Below are 6,317 nucleotides of genomic sequence, written 5' to 3' on the forward strand. Positions count from 1 at the left end.
AGAGCCCAGCTCTAGGGACAAGAAGGGAATCAATTTGATTCCATTTAATTTTTGACCGGTCTGCTGAGATTTGCAACCAGGGCATCGCTTGTGGTCATGCGGGTTTTTGTTTTGTTGTTACATGAATACCTGTCCATTGGGAACTGGCGAGACTAACAACATGGTTCGAACAGGCCACCCACCAGAATTTACATAGACTTTGTGATCTATGGAGCTTTGGATATTCTGAGGGGGTCACTGTCCCTTTACGCTCTGGAAAATTCTGTGTGTCAGAGTTTGAAAGACTTGTCACTTGGCAGCAGTTGCAGGTAGTTTTGGACCCTGAACCCAAAAAGTGGAGGTGGCTGGGCACAGCTTGTAAATAAGGACCTCGCTCAGTTCATTATTGCTGTTATCGTATTTTTCTTGGTTGCTGTATTCCAATCCAATTAATCAGAAATGGTTTTTGTGATTTACTGAATTTCAGGAGACACTGTAGTAATTACTTTGGCTACTACCAATCTGGGAAGGATTCAAGCCAGCACCCTAAATATGAAATAGCCTATTAAACAAATATCCTGCGCCTCTAAACAGAGTGTTTAAAAAAATACTAGCCTCTTAGAAAATGTTCTTTCAGATTAGTAAGAACATAAAAATGGCCATGCCAGGTCAGACCAGTGGTCCATCTAACCCAGTATCCGGTCTTCTGACAGAGGCAAGTGCCAGATACTTCAGATGGAATGAACAGAAACGGCCAACTATTAAATGATCCATCCCCTGTTGTCCACTCGCAGCTTCTGGTAGTCAGACTTTTGGGACACCAAGAACATGGGGTTGTGTTCCTGACCATCTTGGCTAATAGCCATTGATAGATCTATATTCATGAATTTATCTAATTCTTTTTTACCCAGTTACACTTTTGCCTTCACACCATCCCCTGGCAATGAGTTCCACAGGTTGACTGTGCGTTGTGCGAAGTACTTCCTTATGTTTGTTTTAAACCTGCTGCCCATTAATTTCTTTGGATGATCCCTGGTTATGTGAAGAGGTAAATAGTATTTCCTTATTCAGTTTCTCTAAACCTTCCATGATTGTATAGACCTCTAGCACAGGGGTGGAGAACCTCCAGTCCGTGGGCCGAATCCGGCCCACTGCTTCATTTCGTCTGGCCCACAGCAAGTCTCCATGCCACGGGCCAAAAGCCTCGAGCCTTGGTGCCCCCATCTGCGTCAGACTGGAGCTGCAAGCGCCAACTTGCCGGCATGTCCCTGAGGCCCCTAGGCAGAGGGATGATCAGGGAAGCTCTGCATGCTGCCCCCGCCCCCAGTGCCAGCTCCGCAGCTCCCATTGGCTGGGAACTGCGACCTGTCCCCTTCCACCTAGGGGCCGGACATGCTGGCCACTTCCGGGAGCAGTGCAGAGCCAGGGCAGGCAGGGAGCCTGCCTTAGCCCCGCTGCACCGCCAACCAGGAGCCACCTGAGGTAAGCGCAGCCTGGCCGGAGCCTTTACCCTGAGCTCCCTCCTGCATTGCAACCACCTGCCCCAAGTCGAAACCCCCTCCCACACCCTAACTCCCTCCCAGTGCCCGCACCCCCTCCTGCACCCCAACCCCCTGTCACAGCCCTGAGCCCGCTCCCACACTTCAAACCCCTTGGCCCCAGCCTGGAGCCCCCTCCTGCACCCCAAATCCCTCATCCCCAGCCCCACCCCAGAACCCAGCCTGGAGCCCCCTTCCACACCCTGAAACCCTCATTTCTGGCCCCACCCCAGAGCCTAGGGGAAGCCCCAAGCCTCTGCGCGGAGCCACAAGCGCCTGCCTGCCCCGCTGCGGGGGGAAGCCCCGAGCCTCCGTGCCCGCCCCCCCCCATGGGGCTGTGTGTGGCCTGCAACTGATTTTTTCTGGGAATCAATGGCCCCGATAGAAAAAAGGTTCCCCACCCCTGCTCTAGCATATCACCCTTTAGTGGGCTCTTTTCTAAGCTAAACAGTCCTTGTCTTTTTAACCTCTCCTCATATGGAATTTGTTCCAGATTCCTAATGATTTTTTTTTTTTTTTTTTTTGCCCTTCTCTGTACTTTCTCAATTCTAATGTCTGCCTTGAGATGGAGCGACCAGAACTGCATGCAGTATTCAAGGTGTGGGCATGGATTTATATAGTGACATTATGATATTTTCTATCTTATCTATTCCTTTCCTAATGCTTCCTAACGTTCTGTTAGCTTTTTTTTGACTGCTGCTGCACGTTGAGCAGATGTTTGCAGAGAGCTATCCATAAATGAGGCCATGATCTCTTTGTTGAGTGGTAACAGCTAATTTACAGCCCATCATTTTGTATGTATAGTTGGGGTTATGTTTCAGTGTGCAATTCTTTGCATTTATCAGCATTGCGAACTTTGCCTTACTGTTTTCCCCTTTTTCTAGATCGTTTATGAATATGTTGAACAGCATCGGTCCTGGTACAGATCCTGTGGGGACCCCACTGTTTATGTCTATGCTGTGAAAACTGACCATTTATTCCTCCCTTTTGTTTCCTATCTTTTACTGATCCATGAGAAGACCTTCCCTCTTATCTCATGACTACCTATGTTGCTTAAGAGCCTTTGGTGAGAGACCTTGTTTGAATATGAATATATTGAGATATACCTATCTCATAGAACTGGAAGGGACTTCAAAAGGTCATCAAGTCCAGCCCACTACCTTCACTAGCAGGACCAAGTACTGATTTTTGCCCCAGATCCCTAAGTGGCCCTTCCAAAGCTTGAACTCATAACCCTGGGTTTAGCAGGCCAATGCTCAAACCACTGAGCTATCCCTCCCCCCTTCTTAAAGGCTTTCTGAAAATCCAAGTACACTATATCCACTGGATCACCCATGAGCATATGTTTGTTCACACTCTCAAAGTATTCCAGCAGATGAGTTAGGCATGATTTCCCTTTGCAAAAGCTGTGTTGACTCTTCCCCAACATATCACGTTCATTTATGTGTCTGATAATTCTGTTCTTTACTAGTTTCAGCTAATTTGCCTGGTGCTGAAGTTAGGCTTACTGACCTGTCATTGCCAGGCTCCCTCTGGAGCCTTTTTTAAACTCTCTCATTATGTTAGCTTTCCACCAGTCATCTGGTAGAGAGGCTGATTTAAGCAATAGGTTACATACCACAGTTAGTAGTTCTAAAATTTGATATTTGAGTTCCTTCAGAATTCATCTGGTCCTGGTAACTTTAATTTATCATTTTTTCCCCAAAACCACTTCTATTGACACCTCAATCTGGGACCGTTCCTCAGATTTGTCACCTCAAAAGAATGGCTTGGGTGTGGGAATCTCCCTCACATCCTCTGCAGTGAAGACTGATACAAAGAATTCATTTGGCTTCTCTGCAATGGCTTTGTCTTCCTTGAGTGCTTCTTCAGCACCTCAATCATGCAGTGGCCCCCTTGATTGTTTGGCAGGCTTCCTGCACCTGATATACTTTAAAAAAATTGCTGTTAGTTTTTGTGTCCTTTGCTAGTTGCTCTTTAAATTCTTTTTTGGCCTGCCTAATTATACGTTTACACTTGACTTGCCAGCGGTTAAGCTCCTTTCTGTTTTCTTCAGTAGGATTTGACTTCCAATTTTAAAGATGCCTTTTTGTCTCTAACTGCCTTTTTTACTCTGTTGTTTAGCCACGGTGGTGTTTTTTGGTCCTGTTGCTTTTTTTTAAATTTGTGGTACACATATAGTTTGAGCCTCTATTATGGTGTTTTTAAAAAGCTTGCAGGCATTTAAGTCTTATGACTGTTCAATTTAATTTCCGTTTAACTGGCCTCCCCATTTTTGTGTAGTTCCCCTTTTTGAAGTTAAATGCTACTCTGGTGGGTTTCTTTGGTATTTTCATCCTACAAGAACATTAAATTTATTTCCATTATGATTGCTATTACCGAGCAGTTCAGCTATATTCACCTCTTCGACCAAATCCTGTGCACCACTTAGGACTAAATCAAGAATTGCCTCTTCCTTTGTGGGTTCCAGGACTAGCAGCTCCAAGAAGAAGTCATTAATGGAGTCTAGAAATTTTATCTCTGCATCCCATTCTGAGGTGACATGTTCCCAGTCAATATGGGAATAGTTGAAATCCCCCATTATTCCAGGGTTTTCTGTTTTTGTAGCCTCTCTAATCTCCCTGAGCATTTCACAATCACTGTCATCATCCTGGTCAGGTGGTCAGTAGTATATTCCTATTGCTATATTCTTATTATTCAAGCATGGAATTTCTATCCATGGAGATTCTTTGGTACAGTTTGAGTCATTTAAGATTTTTACTATATTTGACTCTATGCTTTCTTTCACATATAGTGCCACTCCCTCACCAGTACGACCTACTCTTTCATTCCTATATATTTTGTACTATGGTATTATCATGGTTCCACCAAGATTCTGTGATGCCTATTATATCAATAGCCTCATTTAATACCAGGGACTCAAGAATTTATACTTCTTGAATTTCTACACAAGCACTTATAAAATTTGTCAATATTTAGCTGTCTGCCTTCATAGAATCATAGGGTCAGAAGGGACCCCAAGGGTCATCTAGTCTAACCCCCATGTGAAGTAATTGAATGGGACTCTTTCATTTGACTGTTTCTCTTTAACTCCTACCTGTACTTTATCTGCTTCTATCCTCTCCTGTTTAGGATATAGAGGATCCCCATTAATAGATCCTCCCCTAAGAGACGTTCTCTGTTTGAACCATGTGCTCCTCTGCACTTGTCAGCTTTCATCCAGCCCTTAGTTTAATAACTCTTCTACAAACTTTTTTAATGTTACATGCCAGCAATCTAATTCTGTTTTGGTTTAGGTGAACCCCAACCTTCCTGTGTAGTCTCCTTCTTGACCAAAAGGTTCTTTAGAGCCTAATAAAACTAAAGCCCTCCTCCCTACAACATCGTCTCATCCACAAATTGAGACCCTGCAGTTCTGCCTGTCTAACTGGCCCTGCGCATGGAACTGGAAGCATTTCAGAGAATACTACCATGGAGGTCCTAGACTTTAATCTCTTACCTAGCAGCCTAAATTTGGCCTCCAGGACCTCTCTCCTACGTTTCCCTGTGTCACTGGTATCTACACATGTACCACATCCACTGGCTCTGCCCCAGCACCGCACATAAGTCTGTTTAGATGTCTCGAGAGCTCCACAACCTTCACACACACCAAGCAATTCACCATGCGTTTCTCCCGGTCATCACATACCCAACTATCCATATTTCTAATCAAAACCCTTGTTCAAATAATAATAATAAAAAAAAAACCCAAAACACAAGATGCTGAACATTAGCAAATAAAACTTTTTAAAAGGCTAATAACCCAGCAGAAAACTGATAGGGGTTTTTGATGTATATTGCTCTCTCCTCAAAAAGAGGAGAACCCACATTTACAGCCTTCAATAGAAAACACATTTCTATCATGATCAGTTTTTTGAAGTTCAAAAATAGTAGAAAGGGAGAATTTTAAAAAAAGATTAAAAAAAAAGAAAAAAAAAAAAAGCATCATCACGCTCTCCAGCCTGATTTCCTCAGAAGTTAGTCAAGAAGTCATCAGGAAACACTACCTCAGGAAATACTTCCTGCCTGGTCAGCACAAGGAACTTGTGCAATCGGAGAAGAATGGGTAAGGAGTCAGTGTTACCAGGCAAAACAATGGGGGAAGCTTGAAAAGAGATAGCTCGGACCGGAGCAAGTTGAGGTGAAGTAGACAAGGCAAACATTCATGAACAGGAAAATACAATAATGATGGATTATAGCTTTCCGCAATTCAGAGTATAACCAGGGCCAGAGTCTGAGCTCTGTACACCAGTGTAAATATGCAGTAACACCACTGATTTCAGTACAGTTACTCCAGATTTATGCTGCTTGCTTGTGTTACAGGTAAGCAGCTAGCTCTGTAACTTCAGCTCCTCAAGCTTTCCTGGTACTTTCCCCCCAACCTGTCCTGTTTCCTGCTTGAGATGGACCCTAGGTTGTTGCTATAAGTCTGTTTTATACCGCAGAATTCCCAAGCTGTCTCTGTTCCGCTTGGTTGGCTGCTGCTGTACCTGTTACTCTTCATACAAGCTACAGCTGGGTTGGTTCTCACCTAATGACAGTCATTTTCAGAGAGTGCCTGAATACCAGCTCCAGATTCTCTGAATCAAGCTGGGGAGAAGAAGCCACTGCTATTTCCTCATCAAGTATAGTAGTCTCTCCATCCATGGGCTGGGGAAAAAAGGAGAAATACAAATGAATATGAGGCTTTCTCTTTTCACTGGGAAACGCTAGTGTTTCCCATTAGCTTTTGCTGAGCTGTGGCTACAATGAACCACTCCA

The sequence above is a fragment of the Malaclemys terrapin genome, chromosome 9 (genome assembly GCF_027887155.1).
Source record: "Malaclemys terrapin pileata isolate rMalTer1 chromosome 9, rMalTer1.hap1, whole genome shotgun sequence".
In the NCBI taxonomy this organism is placed as follows: Eukaryota; Metazoa; Chordata; order Testudines; family Emydidae; genus Malaclemys; species Malaclemys terrapin.